Source organism: Arvicanthis niloticus, chromosome 5, assembly GCF_011762505.2.
Source record: "Arvicanthis niloticus isolate mArvNil1 chromosome 5, mArvNil1.pat.X, whole genome shotgun sequence".
Classification (NCBI taxonomy): domain Eukaryota; kingdom Metazoa; phylum Chordata; class Mammalia; order Rodentia; family Muridae; genus Arvicanthis; species Arvicanthis niloticus.
Window position 1 is genome coordinate 102,872,827 of NC_047662.1, and position 25,678 is coordinate 102,898,504.

At 41.9% G+C, this 25,678-nt stretch overlaps 1 long non-coding RNA gene across 1 annotated transcript; it reads left to right on the forward strand.

Moving 5' to 3' along the window:
- The first annotated feature begins 12,429 nt into the window (after positions 1-12,429).
- LOC143442474 (uncharacterized) lies at positions 12,430-21,783 on the forward strand. The gene is made up of 5 exons (XR_013110718.1): positions 12,430-12,512; positions 14,387-14,423; positions 16,565-16,694; positions 18,398-18,574; positions 20,763-21,783. It is a non-coding gene; the product is annotated as an uncharacterized LOC143442474 (long non-coding RNA).
- The last annotated feature ends 3,895 nt before the right edge of the window (positions 21,784-25,678 follow it).

Here is a 25,678-nt window from a genome sequence, read left to right on the forward strand (position 1 = left end):
AGTGCATGCATATCATGCTTGTCCTCACCAGGATGATATTTTCAAGTTCCTTCCATTTGCCTGCAAAATTCATGTTGTCCTTGTTTTTAATGGCCGAATAGTATTTCATTGTGTAGATGAACCACATCTTCTTAATCCATTTGTCAGTTGAGGGACATCTAGGTTGTTTCCAGTTTCTGGCTATTATGAATAGAGCTGCTATGAATATAGTTGAGCAAGCATTCTTGTGGGATGCTGGGATATATGCGCAGGAGTTGTACAGCTGAGTCTTGAGGTGGAACTATTCACAATTTTCTGAGAACCTGCCAAATTGATTTCCAGAATGGCTGTACCAGTTTGCAATCTCACCAGCAATGGAGGAGTGTTCCCCTTGCTCCACATCCTTGCCCACATGTGCTGTCACCTGAGTTTTTGATCCTAGCCATTCTGATGGGTGTGTGGAATCTCAGCGCTATTTTGTTTTGCATTTCCCTGATGACTAAGGGCACTGGACATTTCTTTAAGTGTTTTTTTGGCCATTAGAGATTCCTCTGTTAAGAATTCTCTGTTTAGCTCTGTACCTGATTTTTGAATTGGGTTATATGGTTTGTTGGTGTCTAACTTCTTGAGTTTTTATATATATTGGATATTAGTCCTCTGTTAGATACAGGGTTGGTGAAGATCTTTTACCAGTCTCTAGGCTGTCGTTTGGTAGTCCTTATGATGATGTCATTTCCTCACAGACGCGTTTCAGTTTTGTGAGGTCCCATTTATTAATTGTTGATCTTAAATTCTGGCTATGAGTGTTATGTTGAGGAAGTTGTCTCCTGTATCAATGACTTTAAGGCTGTTCCCCACTTTCTGTTCTATAGGATGTTTTGTATCTGATTTTACATTGAGGTCTTTGATCCACTTGGAATTGAGTTTTTACGGGGTGATAAATATGTATTTATTGGCATTCTGCTACATGCAGACATGCAGTCAGACCAGCACAATTTGTTGACGATGTCCTTCCTTTTCCATTGTATGCTTTTGGCTTCTTTGTCATAATCCAGTGTACAAGGGCATGTGGATTTATTTCTTAGTCTTCTATTGATTAACATGTTTGTCTCTGTACCAGTACCATGTGGTTTTTGATCATTATTGCTCTGTAGAACAGTTTGGGGTCAGGGATGGTGATGCCTCCAGAAGTTCTTTTATTGTACAAAACTGTTTTGGGTATTCTTTGTTTTTTTTTTTTTTTGTTTTTCCATACGAAGTTGGAAATTGTTCTTTCAAGATTAATAAAGAATTTTGTTGGAATTTTTATGGAAATTACATTGAGTTGTAGATTGCTTTTGGTAAGACAGTCATTTTTAGTTTGTTAATTCTATCAATCCTTGAGCTGGGCGATCTTTCCATCTTCTGATATCTTTTTTAGTTTCTTTCTTCAGTGACTTGAACTTCTTGTCATACAGGTGTTTCACTTGCTTGGTTACAGTCACACCAAGATATTTTATATTATTTGTAATCTTTGTGAAATGTATTGTCTCCCTAACATTTTTCTTAGCTTGTTTTTTATTTGTGTGAAGGAGGACTACTAATTTTTTTGAGGTACTTTGTATCCAGCCAGTCAGCTGAGGTTGTTTATCAGCTATAGGAGTTCTCTGGTAGAATTTTTGGGGTTTCTTATGTATACTATCAGATCATCTGCCAATAGTAATACTTTGACTTCTTCCTTTCCAATGTGCATCTCTTTGATATTCTTTAGTTGTCTAATTGCTCTAGCTAGGACTTCAAGTGTTATATTGAATAAATATGAAGTATGGACAGCCTTGTCTTGTCCCTGATTTTAGTGGAATTATTTTAAAATTCTCTTTATTAAATTTGTTGTTGGCTATTGGCTTGCTGTATAGTGCCTTTATTGTGTTTACGTATGTGCCTTGTATCCCTGGTCTCTCTAAGAGTTTTAATATAAAGAGATGTTAGATTTTGTCAAAGGCATCTAATTAGATGATCACATGGTTTTTTATCTTTCAGTTTGTTTAGATGGTAGATTATGCTGAAGGATTTTTTTTTAATATTGCACCACCCATGTATCCTTGGGATGAAACCTTCTTGATCATGGTGGATAATGTCTTTGATGTGTTCTTGGATTCAGCATGTTAGTATTTTATTGAAAATTTTTACATCAGTGTTCATAATAGAAATTAGCCTGAACCCTTAAGTTGCTTCTTGCCAGGTATTAGTTTATAATGACATGAAAAGTGCCAAGACATCTCTTCTACAGACATAGTCACAAGGTGATAGGGCTTCTCCAGTTTCATTATCTTTAATTTAAAAATTATTACCATTTAAAAATTTATGCGTATGGGTATGTTGCCTGCATTTATGTACAATGTATATGCCTGGTGCCCTTGGAGGCCAGAAGAAGGTGTTGGATACTGTGGTGGTTTGAATACACTTGGCCCACAAGGGGTGGTACTCTTAGGAGGTGTGGCCTCATTGGAGGAAGTGTATCAATGTGGGTGTGAGCTTGATGGTCTCCTCTTATGCTGAATCTCCACCCATTGTAGAAGAGAACTTCCACCTAGCTGCCTATGGATGCCAGTCTCTCCTGGTTGCCTTCAAATTACACTGCAGAACCCTCAGCTCCTTCTCCAGTATCATATCTGCCTGCATGTTGTCATGCTTCCTGCTATGATGACAGTGGACTCAATCTGTCAAGCCAGCCCTAGTTAAATTTTTATCTTTCTAAGAGTGGCCTTGACATGTTGTCTATACACACAATTGCAACCCTAGCTAAGACAGATCCTGGGACCAGATTACAGACAGTTGTAAGCCACCATGTGATTGATGGGAATAAATATAGGTTCACTGCAAGAACCCTTAACCACTGAGCATTTTCAGTCACTGTCTTCAGACACACCAGAAGAGGGCGTCAGATCCTATTACAGATGGTTGTAAGCCCCCATGTGGTTGCTGCGAACCGAACTCAGGATGTCTGGAAGAGCAGTAAGTGCTCTTAATGGATAAACCTTCTTTCTACTCAAAAAAGTTAATCTTTAAAAAAATCTAAATAAATTCTCATTATAATTACCGCTTGTGTTCCCAGATCATAAGCTAGCTGAATATTTTATCTGTATGTGACTTTGAGTTTAGAAATCATGGTATGGGTCCAGGCCCTGTGATTGCCTTCTCAAAATGAAGTTTCTTTGTTGCCTCCTTTCTCTGTTGACAGTCCTGCTTCAGCTACCCCCTGCCTCTGACATATACTGTTTCTGTCCACAGACAAAATAAGCAAACTATCTTCATCACCAACTACCTCCCTCCATTCCATCTTGATGTTTTTGGGTCTAGAATTATGTTGCCCTTCCACCAGGATAAAAATTTTGCCCAAGTTCCCAGCGTAGCCAACTAGAGCTGATTTTCTGATGGCCATCTCAACACCCAGCATGTTTTTTTTTCCCTAGGAAAAATCGTCATGGTGACTGGGTTACAACTATCTTTCAAACTTCAGGCCAACCTGAAAGTTTTTTCTCAACTTAAAAATCTAAAATAAATAAGTAAATAAAATAAATAAATAAATAAATTTAAAAACCTGGGTGATATTTCATATAATCTTCAAAAGCTCACAAAGGAAAAAGGTTCCTGAAGAAGTTCTGTTTGTCTCATTTCTTTGGGACTTTGGGTGCATTTTTGCATTAGCGAAATGGGTGTAATGTGTACTCAGAGAGAGTCAGCATGGTTGTTTTGAACTTGAGACAGGCTGGGAAAGGAATGCAGAAGCACTTAACAAATGCCCATCACTGTACTTACTGAATTCACAAGCTGCAGGCATGCTCTGATTTACTACTTGCTTTATTTCTGAAAAGGGATTTTTTTCGGGAGGGGTGGGTGTGTGGGTGGGAGGGAGACGTGATACTAGCCTGGGAGGAGAAGAGAGACTTGCTTCCAGAGTCCTTCTGTGGGTTCACTTAACACTGATGGTTTCAGACACACATTTGAGGGCGCTTTGGCTAATGAGTGGTTTGCTGACAGAAGATCTTTCGTTTAAGTCTGCGTTCCAAACGTTTGCTTTGTTAAACACGGTGGCTATCTACTAGGGAAAATCATCTGCAGACTGAATGAAGGCTTAGTACTTTGGGAGACAAGACAGTAAATCTGGTGAGAGGTGTTCATATCCCCTTGCCTCAGACCTGTTCCCTGGAAGGGCTAATGGGAAAGCTAGGGGGTTTCTTCTGGAAACAAGTGTAGCCACACTAGCAAGTTGTTTGTGAGTTGGGAGTCAGTGCTACTTTCTTTTGTATTTTGTTTCAAAATTCCTGTGTTGGAGTCTGAAAGCCCAGCACCTTATGGTGCGATTATTTCAGAACAATGCTCAGGTGAGTTCAAGGCCTGTCTGCTTTACATCCTGCCTGTCTGGAAGGGTTAAAGCCCTTAAAAGGGAAGCAAGGACATTTGGGGTACCAGGCACACATGTGGTACACAGATATAGATGCAGGCAAAACATTCGTGCACATAAAACAAATTGAAAATATTAAGTATATCATAAAACAAATATGGCAGCCAACAAATGGACTAGTAATAAATGGAATATACAGTTCTCAAAAGAAGAAACACAAACAGTGAAAGCAAACAGGAATGTTAAAGTAGGTTGAGATTCCAGCTCACCCCAGCTGGAACGGCTAACATTGAAGAAAAACAGGACAGCAAATGCTGGTGAGGGTGTGGGGAGAAGAGGATGCCTTACTTACTGCAAACTGGTACAGTACCACAGAGATTTCTGAAAACACTAAAAAACAGAACTTCCGTGTGACCCAGCGAAGTGGAAGTTTCTGGATGCGATGGGGTACAGACTCATGTGGTGTTTTGCTGAGGCCAGACCTGTGGGAGGACACACGATGTCTGGGAGAGTATTAAAGAAGATTCAGCGGACAGTGATGGCGCGCTTGCATGTTGGCCTTGTAATGCTCCGTTGGTCTTGAGTCTTAGCTGATCTCCACTCTGTTGAGAGAGGAATGACAGAGAACTTTTTTTCCCAGATGATCCTGTTCTCTCCTGCTGACACGTGCCAATTTTGTGCTGCTGCTGATTTGTGTTTGGCATCCTGACACTACTGAACTGGACTGCTGGTATCCTGACAAATTGAGATTGGAGTCACCCCAAGGAACTACTTCTAAACAGGTCCACGTCCCCTTGTCCTTTTTACCATCCTTTTCCCCCACCACTGAACAATGGGCTAGAATAGGGGAGAGGGTTGAAGCATTTGAGAATCCTTATTAAAGTAAGTTTGAAAAAGTCTATGCCTATAACCCAGTAACACACTCTTGGGTGTATAAACCCAAAGGACTCATAAGTAAGTACATCACAGATGCACCTGTGCATCATTCTCTATTGCTGAACTGTTCACAACAGCTAGGAGGTAGGTAGCACAGGTGCCATCAGATGAACAGATAAGAAAATAGGATACGTGTACACCATAAAACTTTTTCAGCTGTAAGAAATGAAATTATGACATTCACAGTACAGTGGACGGAGAAGGAAATTATGATGTTAAGTAAAATAAATAAAGTGCACACAGAAAGACAAATACTGTGTGTTTTCTCTCACATGCTCTCCCTAGTTTAGTGTGTGTGCTTGTGTGTGTGCATAGTCTGTGACAACGTGAAATTGGAAAGGGAACTATGACAGAGGAAGAAGAGGTCTTAAGGGAAAGGAAGGGGAAAAAAGTCAGTAACTGAAATGCACATGAAGGTAAACAGGGGGATGTGGGGGAGGGGTAAGCAGACCAGCAAGATGGAGTCAAGAAAGATGGCAGAGGAGAAGGCAAACCATGACTTTGTATACTAACTTCAATAATAATTTTTTAAAAAGTGGGACAATTCCATTTATAGTCAGTGGGACTTTGTTTATTTTAATATTGAAATATGTTTGCATGAAGATTGTCATGAAAATTGTGATTACTTTCAATTTGATAAATACCATTTCTAGTTGGATGTTTAATTAAATTTCAAGGCAGGGCATAGGGGCACATGCCCGCAATCTTAGCACTCAGAAGGCAGAGGCAGGAAGATTGGCACAATTGAAGCCAACTTGCTCCACATAGGGAGTCCCAGGCCTGGACTGTATTTTAAGAACATGTAGAGAACAAAATGAGAGAAAGAAAGACAGAAATTTTTTATAGTAACGAGACATCCTCGAAAACATTTCCTATAAGATAAAGATAAGAGCTAAGATTTGTAAGTATAGCAGCCCCAAAGGCCCTTATTTTTTCTTTTTGTAAAATGTGATTCCTTTGAAAAGCCCTTCCAACACTCTGGTATGTTCTTAATTCTTATCAAGTAGTGAATCAAGTAGTTTTGAGGGTTGTGATGGATAGTTTTATGTCAACTTGGCACAAGCTAAAGTCATTTGAGAGGAGAGACCCTCTCTTATGGAGGGGCATCTATAAGATGGGGCTGTAGGTAAGCCTGTGGGGGCATTTTCTTAATTAATGATTAGTGGGGGAGGGTGCAGCCCATTGTGGGTGGTGTCATCCCTGTGCTATTGGTCCTGGGCTCTATAAGAAAGCAGGCTGAGCAAGCCAGAACGAACAGCCAGTAAGCAACACCCCTCCATGGCCTCTGCATCAGCTTCTGTTTCTAGGTTGAAGCCCTGATTGAGTTCCTATCCTGACTTCCTCCAGTGATGGACCACGATGTGGAAGTACAGACCAAATATACTTTCCTCCCCAACTTGCTTTTGGCCATGATGTTTCATCACAGTGATATTGACCCCCAAATAGGATAAGGGTAAAGACAGGCTGGGCCATTTGTGTTATTTAAAGATAATAACTATTCTTGGGGCATCCAGCTCATTGCTGTGCCATTCTTTGAGACCAAGTTACAGAAAAAAAAGATTCTTAAAAAAGAAAAGATAAAGTCCATCTACTTGCATTAGGCTGTGAGACTAGGGAGCTTAATAACCTATTTTCAAGCTTTCCAGTGTGATCACAGGACATTTCTGCCAAGGGTCCCTAAGCAGGAGATAGGGTCTGACTGTCCTCTGGGGGCCATTTTCCTTTTACCTGCTTTTTGCTGGTCACTTTCTTGTCATTATGACTGACTCCTCCATTGTTAATAAAATAGTCTTTTTCTTCTGGTGCACTCTATGGTCCCTGCATCCCTGACAGTGGACACACACTGACTCTCACCCTATCTGATGCTGGCAAATGTCCCAGTGACCTGACATCCAAGGTTCATGGCCCCTGTGCTAGCCAGAAGAGTGGATCATGTGCACCAGCTCCTCAGCTCAAAGCCATGGTCATCAAGAAAAGTAACTTTTTAAAAAAATAATGTGTTATGCCTATGGGCAGCCATGTGTGCAGCAGTCACTGTGACAGGAATAGAGACCGGCTCTAGAGTGAGAGTAGCATGCTAACTCAGATGTAAAACCTATTACCTGTTGTTCATACCAGCTGGTACAGGTGAGAATCAAAGTCAAGAGGAGACAAACAGATGCAGAATATGTTCATTTTACAAGGGCGAAGACTTTAAATAGAATTGTCCTAATATTTGGTAAAAAAAAAATCCCTTTCATCTCATATGACATTTTTCTGGTTATTTCGTGGTAAAAGAATAGATTTTCTTTAAAGATATTTCTTTTTGGGAGTTGGAGAGATGGTCAGTGATTAAGAGCATTTACTCTTCTTTCCAGAGGACCCGATTTGAGTCTCAGCTCCCTCCTCAGGTGCAGCTCACAATTGCCTGTAACCAGCTCCAGGGTATCCGGTGCCTCCGGCCTCTGTGGGCACTGAGTTCATATGCACATACACAGCTGAATTTATTGTTAACGTTGTGTGTGTGTGTGTGCGCGCGCGCGTGCGCACGCGTGAGCATGTGAATACAGGTGCCGGAGGAGACCAGAAGTATCAGATCTCCAGAAGGTTGTGAGCTGGCCTGTCTGGATTCTGGGAATGTGACTCTTGTCCTCTTTAAGAGCAGGACACACTCCTAAAGATGACTTACTTGTTTCTCAAGAAGACAAAGTATTTCAAACTCACTGACCTTTTTTGTGATACTAATGTGTGTTAAAAATAAGATTTTTCAAGGGGAAGATTGTCTTTGTCTTTGAGGTGATGGTGACATTTTGCCAGAGAGAGAGGATGCATCTGCTTTTCAGAAGTGCTTAGAAGGATGCTGAAGGTACTTCATGAATGTCGAAATTTGTCAGTGTTTCCTTCTGTTCTTTGAGACCCTGGGGATCAAAATGATTTGACTTATCTACTAAACCTTGAGAGTGACACATTTCTTTACATTTTTCTTTTCTTTTCTTTCTTTCTTTCTTTCTTTCTTTCTTTCTTTCTTTCTTTCTTTTTTTTTTTGAGACATGATTTCTCTGTGTAGCCCCGGCTGTCCTGGAACTCTGTAAACCAGGCTGGCCTTGAGCTCAGAGATCCACCTGCCCAGTACTGGGATAAAAGGTGAGTGCCACCATGCCCAGCTTTTATGCATTAAAAAAAAAACAAACAAAAAACAAAAAACAAAACAGAGCTTTCAAAGCTGTTGAGATAGCTGAGTAGGTAAAGTGCTTATCACACAAGTGCGAGGACCTGTGTGGCATCCCCAGAACTCACACAACAAAGTTGAACGTGGTAGCTTGTGTTTGTAATCCCTCACTGGGGAGACAAAGACAGGTGGATTCCCAGCCTTGCTGACCAGACAGCCTGGCCTATTTGATGAGCTCTGGGCCAGTGAAGAGACCCTTTAAAAAAAAAAAAAAAAAAAGAAAGAAAGAAAAAAGAAAAGAAAAAAAGAGAGGAAGACAGACAGAAAGAAGGAAAGAAAGAAAGAAGGAAAGAAAGAAAAAGAAAGAAAGAAAGAAAGAAAGAAAGCTGGCAAGATGGCTCAGCAGGTACAGTCACCTGTTGACAAGCCTGAGGATGTGGCTTTTATCCCATGACCCACATGGTTATGTTCTGACTGCCACGTGCACAGTGCACATTATAGCATACTGCCCTCCACACACAAAATAAACACACAAGCCACAATGATTTTTAAAACCATGTGAGGATGCAAAGATGGCTCTCGGTAGAATACTTGTAGAGCAGGGGATCTGAGCTCAGACACCTCTTGTGTTGACATGTGCTTGTGATCTCAGCACTGGGGTATGAAGAGAAGCAGGTTCCAGAGGCTGCTGGACAGCCAGTTTATCTAACAGGGTGGGCTTTAAGCCTGCTTCAAAAAATAAATTAGGCGGGGAAGTGTTGGAGGAAAGATATCCTTAAGTCAACCTTTGACCCCCACATGGACCCACATGGGCAAGAGAGCCTACACCTATATGTGCATGTATGCATATAACACACACATACACACACACACACACACACACACACACACACACACACACACTGGAAATTTTCAATATTTGCCTTTGAACCTCAGAACTTATTGCCTTGGTGTATCTACTCAACAAGCAAGCTGAGCAGACCTGCTCAAACCTCTGAGGTCCGGGAATTCCATCTGGAGGCAATGAAGACACAGCATCAGAGGCTTATCAATTTGCTCTTCCCCCCACTCCTCTTCTAATATCTCAACGCCCATAATCAGCTTGAAGAAGCTAATGAAGAGTCAGTGCCCCTATTCCCTGGGCTTGGGGTCTAAGTTCAGAATGTTCAGTGGTGCCCTTCATGTTTAGCCCGTGTTTGAACAGTTACATTGGTGATACTTCTGGTGCAACTTCTGATGTTACTAGGAGACACAACCTCACAGCAAACTCCGTAGGGATGGTGACGAGTCTGACAAACTTTCTCCCTCTTCTTGCAATGTTCCCTGAGACTGAGGTGCAGAAATTGTGTTGTATGGGTGCCCACTGGGATCCACAACTTTGCATTTTGACTGGTTTGGGGTTTGGTATTGATTTTCATCTATGACAAAGAGAAGTTTTCTTGGTAGGGGGTGAAGACTACACTTATCTGTGAATATATATATATATATATTAACAATAATTATGGAAAAAGAGGGTATGAATTTGAAGGAGCAGAGAGGTATCTGGGAAGGTTTGGAGGGAGGAAAAGGAAGAGAGAAATGTAATTAACATTCAGTCTCAAAAATAAAAAATAAAATATTTACTTTCTCGCTTTAAAAAAAAAAAGAACTTATTGCCTGTTTTCTGTCACATAAGGAACACAGACACATAAATATATATGCCATGAAAGCAGAAGGGATGATGCCTGGGGGAAGGGGAGACAGGACTGTAAAAGGAATTATTCTTGCTAGCCCATATAAAACACACATGATTTTATATTTATAATGAGTCTTAAAGCACTACAGCTGGGCCAATATCAACCCTCTGTGCCATTTTGTCTACCTTCCTGCCAATAACCCTGACATATCACTTGCCACGCTCCTTCTGGGCCACTTTTGCCATGTGCTCACGATCCACCTATTCCATGGCAACTTCTTCCTTTCTATTCCTCTCTCTTTCTGGTCTCTACCTCAGACCCCAAGCCTGGGAACCAAAGCCCCATCTACCTCTCTTCTGCCCAGCTACGGGCTCTAGGCATCTCTACTCAACTAATGGCTTTAAATTAAGGAGCAAGGTTTGCACAATAAAATCTGGCATATGTGACAATTCCCTCATCCTGAGGCAACTAAGACCTTGGGAAACAGAGTTTTAGCATTTGCATACAAGCAACAGCAAACCAACCTTCTCCACGGGACAAAAAAGGATGATTACAGGCATTAACATGAACAAAGTACAATGATACATGTATGTCACAAAGAAGCTCATGATTTTACATCAAATATTTAACAGACACCCCCCAATTTTCAACAGCTGTGGTGCACATGCCCGTACCAGTCCTTGGGAAGCTGAGGTAGGAGGATAAGGAGTTTAAGATAAACCCAAACTACAGTCTCACCCCTTGCCGTGTGTGTGTGTGTGTGTGTGTGTGTGTGTGTGTGTGTGTGTGTGTGTGTGTAAGAGACATTTAGTGAGGCCTGGTTGTACTTGGGAGTCTGAGGCAGGAGAATTGTGAGTTTTGTACTATCTTTGGCTACAGAGCAAATTCGAATCTAACCTTCTCTACACAGAAACTGTCTCACCACCTCCCTTCCTCCAAAAGAAAATATGTACAAGTTGTTTAACTGATAGAAAATTAAAAGTAAATTTGGGGATCATACTTGGAGTATAGCTCAAAGAGAGGCTGTGGTTATGTAAGTTCCCGAGCTCAATTTCTGTTTCTTTTCAAATTTCAGCCCTGGATATTGTTTGTACTTATGGCCTCATAAAATGCTCCATGAGTGTTCTTCCACTGAGTCACATCCTAGCTGGGTGAAGTTTCTGGCTCTCAAAACCAGAAACAAAGGCAAGAGGTCATTTATGGTGTGTGTGTAACTATGTTTAGTTGGGCCAGGCGTCTGCTTTTCAGTAGTTTGTGACCCAGGAAGAGGGTCGCTTAATTCAGCAACCTCAAAATGTAGGTGTTCTTTACCTCAACCACAACAATTACATGGTTTCATGGGGGAAAACGACATTTATTATTAAATAAATTAAATATTAAATTATTAAACATGCTTTCTCTCGAGCGCTCACTGCTAGCCCCTGCCTCTCTCTGCTTGTCTACATTTATTTCTAGTCAGTGTTTTTGATGGAGAGCCACAGCACCTGGTAATGTAAGGATAAACTTGATCCAAGTTGGATGTGAAGTGTATATGGCGGCCTTGCAAATACTCTGGGATTTTGAGAAATTGAAGAAAAAGATGTCTGCACATTATTTGGAGAACCAGAGATGTTAACTGTAGATGGTAAAGCCAGAAGGGGTTATGACTTGAAAGTCTTTACAATAAAGAATTTGAATGTTAAAGGGTTTATAAGTAAATGAGCAATTCTTTTACTTGGTATAAAATTGTATTTATGTTGTATTATGTTGTATAATATTGTATTTATGCTGTAAAATGTTGTGCATGAGAATGGGGGATATTATAATGTTGCTATGGCTTCTTTGTTCCAAACGTTGTGTCTGTTGGTTATGGTTTGAATGTGAACAGTGAGCTCATGGATTTGAACACTTGGTCTCCAGTTAGTAGTAGATCAGTGTGGGAAGAATTAGGAGGGATGGCTCTGATGGAGCAGGTGTGTAGCCGAGAGTGGGCTTTGAGGTTTCAAAAGTCCATGCCAGGCCCAGTGTCTCTCTTTCTCTGCCTGCTGCTTACAGATCAGTATGTAAAGCTCTCAGCTATTGCTCCAGCCATATCTGTCTGCTTCCCATCACGATGAACCTGTAAACCAGCCCCAATCAAATTCTTTTCTTTGTAAGAGTTGCCATGGTCATGGTGTCTCTTCACAGCAATAAAACAGAGATTAAGACATTATAGAGCCTTTGGGACATATATGGTCTAGCTAGTAGAAATAAGTCACTGGGTCCGGGCCTTGAGGGTTTCATCTGCCTTTTTGTTTCTCTGAACTTTCTGCCTCCTGACCCACCAGGATGTGAGGAGCTCCTTTCTCTGCCACCTGCTTCTATCACCAGGAAGTCCACCATGCTGGCTCCACTAGGCTGAGCTGAAATGGTGAGTCAAAACAAAATGTCCCTACTTTAACTGGCTCTGTCAGGTATATTGGTTACAGCAAGGAGAAAGGTAACTAGTATCTTCCCTCAAAGATTTAACACATGGTTGTGCTTATTATAATCTAACTAAAAAAATAAGGTAAGACCAACTTAATTTTTTTTCTATTATAAAAATCACGAAAGGATTGGTTGAGCTTTTTATATTTATTTATTTTTTCATTTAAATTATATGCATGTGAATACAGGTGCCTGCAAAGGCCAGAAGAGGTGTCAGGTCTTCTGGATCTGGAGTCACAGTCAGTTGTGAGCGACTGGATGTGAGTGTGTGAACTCTTGTCACCTTCAAAAGCAACAGGAACTCTTAACTACTGAGCCATTTCTCCAGTTCCTTGTTTGTTGTTCTGTTCTGTTTTTTTTTTTTTTGTTTTGTTTTAAGGTTCATTTATTTTGTGTGCATGAGTATTTTGCTTGCATATATGTACATGTACCACATTTGTGTCTGATGCCAAAAGAGTTCAGAAGACGGCATTAGATTTCCTGGAACTGGAGTTAGAGATGATTATGAGCCACCATGTGGATGCTGGGAACCAAACCTTGGTCCTCTGCAAGTGTTCTTAAGCATTGAGCCTTCTTTCTAGCTCCCCAGCTCCCTCATTTGACTTAGTTTATCAAGGTAAAAGAAGACATAAAGAGTATTAAACAGTGTAGACTGTTATTAACCCTACCAAGAGGACCTAAATTGAGTAAACTCTCTGTTACTCCAGGTAACTTGACTTTAGGCTGTACCTTTACCTGGCCTTTAACCCCCTAAAGAAAACTAAGCCTCATCTCTAGATTGCAGCAATTAGTGAGATACCTGACAGGTGAGGCATGAGGCAAACCAGTCTGTAAGTTCAAATTTAATTTCTTAAATTTAAATTTCTTTTATTTTTTCTTGGTCTTTTGAGAGGGGGTTTCTCTGTGTAGCCTGGCTGTCCTGGAAACTCACTCTGTAGACCAGGCTGGCCTCAAACTCACAGAGATCTGCCTATCTCTGCTGGGATTAAATGTGTGTACCACAGTGGTGCTCCCTGGCCCCAGGTATCATCAGCCAATGGTCCCTGGTGGGCAAATTGGGGGGGGGGGCGGTTCAGAAGCCCCAGGAGTACAAATGGTAATAATGACACACTGGGACCAGCTTCGGGGACGCAGAACAACTTCACTCAGGGTGACTCAAGGGTTATATGGTTTTGGGTTAAGGAATAGGAGTATCTGGGGTGGGCAAAGGCCATTCATTGGCTGAAAGCTAAGGTACTGAGATACCTCATTAGCATGGGGAGGCATTTCAGGAATCTCACTCAGGTGCTAGCTGATTGGGTTCTTATCCAGAGGGAGGAAGCTGGATCTGCAATCTAACCAAGGTTATGTGATGTTCCACAGTTATGTGGAGTGTGGGATCCCTCAAATTGAGAAGAGAAATACCCTTGTTTGAATGGTAGCCTTCAGTGCTTGGGGTTGTATAGGGTGATTATCTTGTACTTTCCTGGGTGTATACGTTGTATCTACATCACTTGTAGAAGGCCCATCTGCTGCCAGTTTATCTCTGCACTACCAACTCTAATATGCCTCAGGGTCCTTTGGGTGAGACCTTTGGATACTCATCTCCAAATTAACCCTTCAACCTTAATCTCACAGAACAGGAGGGGAAAACAGACCCATTTCGCTAGCTAGATGTGATCTGTTGAGCGTGACTACTTGGATCATAACAAGAATGTTTATGGATCATGCCTGGTTTAGCATAAAGAGCGAATAGACTGACTAGTGACATCTGTCAAGGGTGGTCAGGGGCTGTATGATGTTAAGATGCCCACTGTATTCTTTCTGTCTTTCTGCCAGATCGAGCCATGCAGTGAATAACCCTGAAGCATTTTAGGTAAGTCATGTGTTGTCACTTAGCTCTTGACTATTGGCTAAGAGTCACAGTTTGCTATTGAGTTCTTAGGGTCCCTAAAAGGTATCAACGTGTACCATATGTGTTCTGTATGACTAACTCTGCACATACAAGATTAGGAATGCTATATCAATATACATGGAATAACTCACCACTCCTTCCAATTAAACTAAATATAATTGATTTTATTAAAGGGCTTTCATTCGTGAGTACCAAGGTACAAAACTGTCATGTCTATAGAGCTTAAGCTTAGGGAAGATGTTATCTTTTCCCTCATCACTACTAGTACTACACACACACACACACACACACACACACCACACACGTTTGTACTGTCAGAGAAATTTGAGCAGATTTTAGGGATAAGGGCTTCAAGGACATTTCTGGTTGATAAACCCCCCTGAGGGAAACAATAAAGGCTATCATCCTTTATTTTATGGACACACATGGAGTATTAGAGAGAAGTTGTTTATTGTGTTATTATTGGACTCAGGTTAATGTCCTACAAGTTCCTACAAGACTATCATGCCTCCTTAGTGGTCTCTCTCTCTCTCTCTCTCTCTCTCTCTCTCTCTCTCTCTCTCTCTCTGTATGTGTGTGTGTGTGTTTGCAGCAGGATCTTGCTCTATAGTCCAGGCTGACCACTAATTTATGACCCTCTTGCCTCTTCCCAAGGGCTGGAATGACAGGTATGTTTCACAAAGACTGGCCTCAGGACCCTTTTATATACTATAGTTATAGTATTAGTTTTGATTTTTATTTGCCATTTCCTTTTCATTTGTGTATATTTCTTGTATTAAATCATGGGTGTCATCATGGCATTTTAATGCAAGTATATCATGAACTTGGACACACACACACAGGCACAACAAACAAACACCCCCAACAACCCATGGAGGTTCTTTTGTGTTGGTGAACTACTCCTGGGCATGGGCCTGCCCTGGAGTAAAGTTGCTATAGCTAGTGATTCTTCTTTGGAGAGTTTCCCTTTCGCAGCAGGTATCAATTGCAAATAGCTTCTTGGTTAGTGGTGGGACATAGTGTCTACTTTCCCCTCCTTGTACTGGATTTTGTCTGGTTTGATTTTGTGTCTGCTGTTACAATCTCTGTGAGTTCAAAATATATCAATCCTGTTGTTTCTGGTAGACAATAGTCCCTTGGAGTTATCTACCATTTCTGGATCTTAGAATCTTTTGGCCTTCTGCAAAGATTCTTGAACCTCACACCATGCTGGGACTCAGGTAGGGACTTTTATCCTCCACTTCTTATATACATGTGAAACCTAGATTCCTCACACAAGAGAAAACGTGACATGACATTTGTCTTTTGAGACTGGTTCCTAACCTTACTTACCAGACCATTTGTTCTTTATCACAAGGTCCCCAAAGGCTTATTTTGACAAAACAGCTCTGTGGCTGCTGCTGGTAGTGGTGATGGTGCTGATGGTGGTGGTGGTGATGGTGGTGGTGGTGATGGTGATGGTGGTGGTGATGGTGGTGGTGATGGTGGTGGTAATGGTGATGGTGGTGGTGATGGTGGTGGTGATGGTGATGGTGGTGGTGGTGGTGGTGGTGGTGATGGTGGTGGTGGTGGTGATGATGGTGGTGGTGGTGATGGTGGTGGTGATGGTGGTGGTGGTGGTGATGGTGGTGGTGGTGGTGGTGGTGGTGGTGGTGGTAGTGGTGGTGATGGTGGTGGTGGTGGTGGTGGTGGTGATGGTGGTGGTGATGGAGAAGGGCCAAGTCAGACTTTTGTTATGCATGAGAGGAGAAGGAAGCCTGGGCACCTGTCAATGAGCAATTCTCTTTTGTCAAGCACATTGCTCACACTTGTGAAGATGGGATTTCTGGTTGTCATTTGGATTGTATTACAGTCACTAACAAAAGAAGGCTTGAGCCACAACTCTCACACTGGGGTCTCTGACGAGTGTCCTCCATGCTACACAGAGTCTGTCTTTGGGGTGCCACTGCTCCTGCTTTGTCTCTCTAGGGTGAGAGCCGTTGCTCCGAGGCATGTGCTTCAGTAACTGGCCCTGGGTCACAGCGTTTCCTCCATAGCATTGGAGATGTCCTTTCATGATGGGACCTGTAGGGATGACTGTTTTTCTCTCCCATTTTTTCTAGACCCTGTTCTGGAGTGGCCACACATTCAGTTAATAATGTAGACACGTTGTTTTTATTACATGGACCACAACTGGACACAGAGATTATTTTTGTTAGAGTTTTGCTGCTGTGAACAGACACCATGACTAAGGTAAGTCTTATAAGAACAACATATATTTGGGGCTGGCTTACAGGTTCAGAGATTCAGTCCATTATCATCAAGGCAGGAGCATGGCAGCATCCAGGCAGGAATGGTGCAATCAGAGTTGAGAGTTCTACATCTTAATCTGAAGGCTGCTTAGCAGAATATTCACTTCCAGGCAGGTAGGATGAGGGTCTTAAAAGCCCACACCCACAGTGACACACCTACTCCAACAAGGCCACACTTCGTAGTAGTGCCACTCCCTGGGCCGAGCATATTCTAATCATAACAGAGGTGGATATAACACAACCACAGTCTCACTAATTCGCCTCTTACTTTCAAAGCCCCTGTGTGTATCATCCCAGATCAGTCTTTAATTCCAACCCTAGGTAGCATCTCAGGTTGATTTTAACGTTTTCTTCACTTTCTCCATCCTCACTTTCCTGCCTGAGCCTCCTGTCTACTGATTTTATCTTCTTAGAGGGATTTATTCTCAGTAGCTGTTCCTTGATCTTAAGCCTTTATTTTCCTCTTTTAGAACAAAGAAAATATTTCTTTATTGTAAATGAAAGAAAAAACCCCACGTGTTCACTATAGAAATTAGAAGACTACAAAAAAATGCATAAAGCAAGGCCTTCCACATTATGTATGATACTAGAAATAGCGACAGGAAATGTTTTGTGTCTTTCACTTTTTTGTTTTGTTTTGAGGCAAGGTCTCCTTATGTAGGCCACACCAACCTTGAATTCACTATCTTCCTGGTTGCACGCCCTCAGTCCTGAGATTACAGATGCTCACCACCACCTCCTGCCCTCCTTCCAGTTTTCCAGGGTTGAAATATGTCATACCTTTAGATATGTATTCTCAGTCTTTCATCCATATCTCCTCAGCCTGTATCAACTCTCAGCAAAACTCTGAGGCTGCCATGACATTGTTGTGTGTGTATATCTGTGCATGTGTGGACATAGATTTATCACACACACAGACACAAACAGCTCTAGCTAGTGTCTAAGCTTGAGGTCCTGAACTGGTGGCTCGAAGCTAGGCTCACAGCACTCCACATTTTGGCCCTCTTTGATCAGTGTATTATACAAGGCTCTCCCTCCCTTCCTCCCTCCCTCCCTCCCTCCCTCCCTCCCTCTCTCCACCCCACCCCTCACACGTCAATCTCAGGTGTCATTCTTCAGAAACCATCTATTGTTTTCTTTGAGACAGGGTTTCTCACCTTTGTGTTGTGAGGGCAAGGCTAGCCAGTGAGCCCCAGTAATCCAGTTGTTTCTGTCCCTACCACACTGAGGTTATAAGTGCCCACCACCACAACTGGTATTTATTTTTACAGTGGTTTTGGGGATCAAATTCAGGCCCAAACTCAGTGCTTGTGTGATAAGTAGTCTACATACTGAGCCATCTGTCCACAAATACTCTACGTATTGAGCCATCTATCCAGATTCTTGCCTTTTCATAATTGCTTTCTGGTCCACTTCTTGTGGGTTTTTGGAACCTTGGTCTCCACCCTCCCACAGCCTTGGCTCAACCTGCCAGTTCCTAAGAGCTTTTGGCTTCCATAAATTGCTAGGAAATCAGGTCTGAACACCCAAAGAAAGTTCCCTGTTATTCTGCAAAATGATGGTGAGGTGCTAAGAGCTGCATGAATTTGGAGCTCAGGATGTTCTGTTCTTCAGCTGTAATTGCTGTTTTCCCTTTAACTCTAGACATTATTCTGTCAAACAAAAGAAATTTTAGTCTTCACATGGGTATTATTATTTCATCAAACATCTCCTGCTGTGAATGTGTGAATGGAAAAAGATTTCTGCATTGTTGAAGATGATTTTGTTTTGTCTCGGGGTTGGCCTCTGAAGATTCCCAGAAGAGGAAAATTCAGTATGAAGGTGAGCCTTGAAGGATTCATTGATTTCACAGGGTAAGTCATAGCCTGTTCCTGCAAATGTGGAGGAGACTGTGAATACTCAATTAAAAAAATCATTTTAAAATTGTGAGAAATGTTAAATGAACTCTTGTTTTTCAAGTATATTATCTAAATGATGATGTTTGATCTTCAAATTTTAATATCCCTGAGAGTAGTGTGGGGATAAGGATTAAACAGGATTTGGTCAGATTTAAGTGAGCGATCACAAGCTTTGATGGATCCAGAGACGTCAGGATCTGTGCTGAGGGCTGGGAGAGGACTTGGCTCAGACTGTGGAATAAGAGAATAATTTGTCTCCTTGAATTACCCTTCAAGAAGTCAACCTCACGATCCAGGAATGTGGTTTTGGAACCAGCCACACACCGTGCAGGCGACTATGCATCTTGAATTGAGTATCCTAGTCTGCACGAGGGGTGTGGCTGTATGTTTAATAGAACATGAGTATGTTTTCATGAGCTACATGTGTTTTCTTGCTGTCATGTGTTCTCCAATGAGGTAAATTACTTCTCCTTAATCTAGTGGACACATCGGCATTTACTACATTGAATGGCTGTGTGGTATTTATATTAATATAGGTGTTGGGCTATATTTTCCTTCTTTGCTCTATAGTTTTGTAGTCAAAAGACTGATGGATCTGTGTTAGTGGTGCCCATATGCCATCGGATTCCCGGGGTAGCAATTCATGAACTCAGAAGACAATCCGATAGAAAGGGTGGAGTGAAACTTGGTTGTGCTGATAGCTTTATAGCTATTTCAGGTTGAGTTGGTCCAAATGGGTGTAGCCTCTTGTATTTTTCATGTTGGAATCAGAACAATGTAAGCTCCTATGGGAACCAAGACAGCTTTGTTAGGATCAGTAAGTAGAGACACAGAATGGCTGCCCACAGGTCTAGAGGATGGCTCTGCCCTCTGCATAGGTGGCCCTTGCTCTTTGCCATATTCCTATGCACAGTTCTTGGCTAGCACATGCACCCAACCCCTTCAGTACTACTGGATTTCTGAAGGTAGCTTATTTGCTTTGTGGCAACTGGTTCCGTCTCTCAAGAGTGTTGGCTGAGTCTCTACATAGAAGCTGTAGAAGTGTATGCAATAAAGCCTCTCAAACTCTGCCTGCATAACCAGAGGTGATTCTGCTGTGCTTACTGGGTTCTGGAGTGAGGGCTCGTTTTAGAAACACAGGCCAAGGAAGTCAGAGACAGAACTGGGAGGCAGGTGTGTGTGTGTGTGTGTGTGTGTGTGTGTGTGTGTGTGTGTGTGTGTAGAGCTTTCAGATTTGGGGAATTGATAGACTAAGTAGGCTTGGATGTTGGCCTAGGAAGCATCCCTAGACAGACTCCTGAAATGCTAGAGATGTAGGTTTTTTATTGGGTGGGTGTGGTGTTTTGTTTTGCTTTGTCTTTTGGTGGTGGTGGTACTGGACCAAACCCAGGACTAGGCCAGATGAATTCTCTCTTCTGAGCTGTATCTACAGCTCTACACACAGGGCTGACTTAGAGGACCTGTGGGTAGAATCTTTTCTACATGCATCATCTTGATGCCTGGGCCCCCTTGTCCCCAGCTTTATTTTTTGCCTGAGGCAGGACTGAAGAAGGGCTCCTAGAACTCAGATGAACTGCATGCTTTCATTTGCCAGCAGGAAAGCAAGCTCCAGATCTGGCTGAGACTTCAACAGGGCCCATCAATATTGTTGACCCAGTAATCCAGCTCCCTGGGACTCCCCAAAGGCCTGGGATTAAAGCCAAGACTCAGGCTCAGCCTGGCAGGAAGTACTGTTGTCATCATTACCAGCCCTCAGGATGCACAAGCCGATCGTCCCAGCTTCTCTCTTTGCTGCCTTCTGAGGTCTCCAGGGATAAAGACTTTGTGCCAGATGGTCTCACCTTAGGCTCTGTGAAGGCGGCTCTTACAGCACCAATGAGCTCTGAAAGAAGTGCCCATTTCCATGCCAGCATATCACAGGAGTATAGGAAGTTTGTCAGAATCACAAGCAGTCTCTTGTCTGGAATGTAAGATGCTTCTAGCCTACAACATTTTTAGGACCCTGCCTGTGCACCCCAAAGCTCCTTGGGGGCAATTCAAATCACACCCACACCCATGTGGCTGACTTCAGAGGCTCTTTTGATAGAGGTTTTTTGTTTTTTTTTCTTTAGCATTTTCTCATCATATCTGGAGAAGATGAAGCTTGGCATGGATGGAGGAAGCTTGCTTCTGAATTCCAGGAATCAAGGATCCGTAGTTCAGAACTGCTCTTGTTGGTTGGCCCAAAGTGTTCCCCAGCAATTTCATCTTCTCCCAAACAGATGAGGCTTAATTTCTTGGCCAAATTTAGCAACCAGAAGAAACTACATCCACTTTGAGACCATAAGGAGTGGTTTCACTAAAAGACACCTTAGCTGACATGGGGGAATTTAGGCAACAGAAGACCCAGGAACATTTTAAGCTTTCTGCAATTTTCTAGAAGCTTCCTAACTAAACACAGTAAAATGTACCCACATCTTCAATTAAATGCAAAACTTTCATAAAACTGAAGTCGTTTTTATAGCTTTGTCTTTATAATTGTCTCATTCTTACGTTTAAAGAACGTTTAAAGGAATAATTTTACAGTGAAGTTGATATGTTATATTTTTCAAGCAGTTAATTAAGCTGCTATTACTACTAGTTTTACCAACTCCACCAGGCAGGGCTCTCTAGAGGCTCTAATAGAACCAACAGAACACACACACGTTTATATGTTTATAAGAAAAAGACATATACTAGACTGGCTTACATAATAGGGACTACACAGTGCAACAGTGGCTGCCTGCATGCCAGAGAGGCAGAGAGCCTGGTTGTCACTCAGTCCTTGATACTGGGTGCATTGGCAGTCCTAGTCTGCTGTGTTTAGTGTACATAGGAAGTCTGAAGAAGCTGGAGTCAGCGGAAGACCTTGGCAGAACAGTAACAGATACATTTGTTCATCAGAAAAAGGCAAAGACAGGCAGGCACCACTACTCTTTCCTTCAGTCATGTGCATCCTTGAATCCTTGAATTTGGCTTCCTGTTCAAAAGGGCCATTCACTTTAAGGGTCAGTCTTTCCCCTTAGCTAATACTTTCTGGACATGCTTTCACAGACACACCCGGAGGTACCTTCTGCATAATTTTATATCACATTAAATTGACAATCAAGGACCATCTGTGACTTGGAGCCAATTCATTGTGTTTTGTTCTCCCTGGGTTTCTGGGCAATTGGTAGTCCTGGGGAACTGGGGTCTTGTGCCTAGCTGAAGAAGGAGCTCTGAGAGAGTTCAAATCAGATCTTTAGCTCAGGAATAAAGGATTTGCTGTTTTCAAACCCCAGGAGGTCTATAAGTCCAAGAGAGAAAATACCAATACTCTGGTGTTCCATATAACTGGGGTGTATAACTGGGGTGCAACAGACTAGTGAAGCAGTTCCAGGAGACATATGGCCTGGAATGCTCAAGGGTCGATGGAGGATCTTTGCCAAGGCTGGGGGTTTGGAGAATGATGTAGAGTCAGGAGTTCAGAGTTCAGTTTATGTGCCAACCATGACCTGTGTGGTCATTTGATCTCTTTGTATTATCTTTCTCCATCTGTATAGAGATGTGACTTTCTTTTAACACTTGTCACACAGGGTTGATGAACATCAGTGGGATCACTTCAGACTTGATTTAGTTGATTAAGTTTTATATCTATCTTAAGTCCAAATCAAGCGTTAGTGCTCTAGCCCCTGGTCTAAGGACATTTGGATCATGATAACAGGATGGGAGGGAATCTTTTCTTCATATTTTTATTGGATATTATGTTTACATTTCAGATTTTAGATGGGAGGGAATCTAAGAAGTGAGTCCTTTAAACTTCATCAGTGGCACTGACAATATTCTTCTGGAACAGAAGTTCCACCTAACAGATTATAAGGCAAACTTATCATATACCGAAGGACCTGGTGCTGCTTACCGTTACTATGTCAAGGACACAACATGGTCCCTGAGCTGCAGAGATGAAGAACTAGCTGGCAGGGCTGCAGGTGAAGGGATGTGTTGGACATTGTGTCCTAGACTCTTATTCTATACATAGGAAAATGACGTGCAGAGTGACCAAGAATGTAATTTCTATTTATTTATATTTGGTCTTGTTTTATAAGGAGTGAAATGGATTATAAAAATAGGTACAAGAAATATAGAAGCAAGAAAATATAAAATAAAAACCAAGCCGTGAGCATGAATGAATTAGTTTGGGTTCTCTAAAGACTGAACCAGTAGAATATCTATCTATCTATCTATCTATCTATCTATCTATCTATCTATCTATCTATCTATCTATCATGTATGTATGTATGTATGTATGTATGTATGTATGTATGTATGTAAGTATTTTTTATGGTCTGTCTACATACCCATCAATCTTCTATTATATATCTATGTACCATGTATTGATTATCTATTAATAAACTATTAATCATCTCTCTTGTGTCCATATCTACCCCATCTATCCACTGTTTATCAACCCATTTACCTACCTGGGACTGACTAGAAGTGGCTCACATGGTGATAGGAATTGAGAAGTACCAAGATATGCTGTTTACAATCTGGAGACCCAGAGTTCTGGTTCTCTGACTTAGTCCAGGAGCACAAGATTCAAACCCATGGGCCTGATGGTGTATTTCTCATTCTGAGACTACAGGCCTGAGAAACATAATGGTTGGTACTGGTATAAACCCTGGAGGTCTGATGTCAAGGCCAAGAGAATCATAGTCTGTCCCAGAGAGATTCTTTTCTTGCCTTCTTGTTATACTCAAGTACACAGCTGGTTAAATGGTGCCTGTTCACATTAAGGGTGGATCCCCTGTTCAGTCATCCACACACTGCTCAGGTTAATCAAGAACTAGAATCACATCCTTTACCTGAGGTAGCTGACCACTGTAGGAAGATAAAGGAAGTAATGGCTTGCCTGACACACAGAATCCCACGTCATGGGATTTCTGAGGAGTGATGAGTTTAGATCTGTTTAGCTGATAGCAACCCTTCTGTTTACTTGGTAAGAATAGGGCAGGATTTGGGCATCTTAGGACATTGTTTGAAACACTATCATGGCTGGGGAGCTGCTTTGTTTTATAACAGCAGTGTGGCCCAGGGATGCCCTATCTCTGCCTTCCAAGTCATGGAGTCCGGGGCTCTCCATCTTACAGATGGCTGCCATGACTACCTGGCCTTTTGAAGACTTCAAATGTCAGAGTCCCCACAGTAACTCCAAGGCTGTTCTGTCCTGCATACCACCTCCTGCAGCTCTCTGCTCCAATAAAACTGACAAGACTTTCCCCACTGAGCACTGTTCTCTGTCTTCTGAGGCATCCCTGTGGTTTGCCTCCCAATAAACTGTCCTTTCTGCCCGAGGAGTGGTCTCATTCAGTGGTTTTGTTGAGGTTTAGTTATACTATTCAGCCAGACTAGCTGGATTCGAGAGCTCCAGACTCCACGAACGCTTCTGACTCAATAAATAAACCAAAATATGATTGAGGAAGACACCTGGTATTAATTTTGGGCCTCTACATGTATGGCACATACACACACACACACACTCACGCATATGAATAGTCATATACACATACACATTACACACACTTACACATTAAACAAAAAGATTCTAGAGAAGCCAGGCATGATGCCACACTCCAGCGATCATACTGCTTGGGAGGCAGAAAAGGATTGAAAATTCAAGGCCAGTCTCAGCTATACAGTGAATTCAAGGCCAGGCTCATCTATACAGTGACTCCATGCCCAGGCTCAGCTATACAGTGAGTTTGACCATCTTGAGCTACATGATGCTTTGTCTCAAATATTAAAATTAAGAAAACATGATTGGGTGAAGGTATGAAATATAGAATAACTTTTGAATGATGATGAAGTACAATATCTTTATTTTGAAGCTGAAATTTGTGACAAGAAAAATACAGATTTTATTCAATCTGATTTATGTATGGTTATGAAGTGCAAACATGTGGGTGAGTGTGCATATGTGTGCATGTGTGTATGAAGGTCAGAGGTCAACTTGGTCACCTTTTTTCCTTAGGAATTTTATAATGGGCCTGGGGGGTGGGGGATGAAGACTGGGGATTGGGAGTTGGTAGGGTAGGGAGAGGCTGGCTGTCTAGTGAACTATAGGTATCCAGTGAGCTTTGCTTAATTCAGAGCTGGTTTATAAATTTGAGCTACCCTGTCCAGCTTCTGGTATGGATGCCAGAGACTGAAGTCAGGTCCTCTTGCATGCCAAGCTTTTCCCAACTGAGCTATCATCTCCGATGCCCTATGTCTTAAAACTCGTATTCAGTCTCAAATCTTTGGTTTACCATTTATACAACTTATTTTATCACCATTTATTGATATTTACTTATTTTCTTACTACAAGGCCCAGCTTAAACTTGTGATCATCCTGTCTTAGCTTCTTGAGTGGTGAAGTTACAGACATTTTTTTCATGATGGCTGGCTTGTAACATTTATTTTTGGTTAATATGTGTTAATTATACAAATTAATGGGTTCAGTGTGATTTTTTCATACATGCATAAAGTATGCACTGCTCAAATTTAACCTCCCTTCTTTCTCCCTTTCTCTCTTTCTTTCTTTCTCTCTCTCTTTCTTTTAAGTTTACTTAATGTATATGTTTTGACTGTCTGCATATAAATTACAGCACATATGTCCAATACCCATGGAGTCCATAAGAGGGCATCAAATCCTTGTAACTAGAGTTATAAAATGGTTGTGAACCACAAGTGGGTACAGGGAACCAAGCCTGGGTTCTTCCAAGAACAGTGACTCCTCTTAACCGCTGAGTCATCTCTCCAACTGCTCCCGCTGTAGAGGGAGGTGTCAATTCTGTAATTGGTTCTTGATTGTGTCAATAAAGGAGGTGGAAGCCAATGGCTAGGTGAAGGGGAAAAGGTGGGACTTCCGTGTCCAGGAGGAAGAGAGGGGACGCATGTAGGAGGAAAGTTTTTGGGCCAGGCTTTGGAGTGAGGAGGAAATTGCAGGCGTGGAGATCTTGAGGCCCCTAGAGTTTGTAGCCTCTGCTGT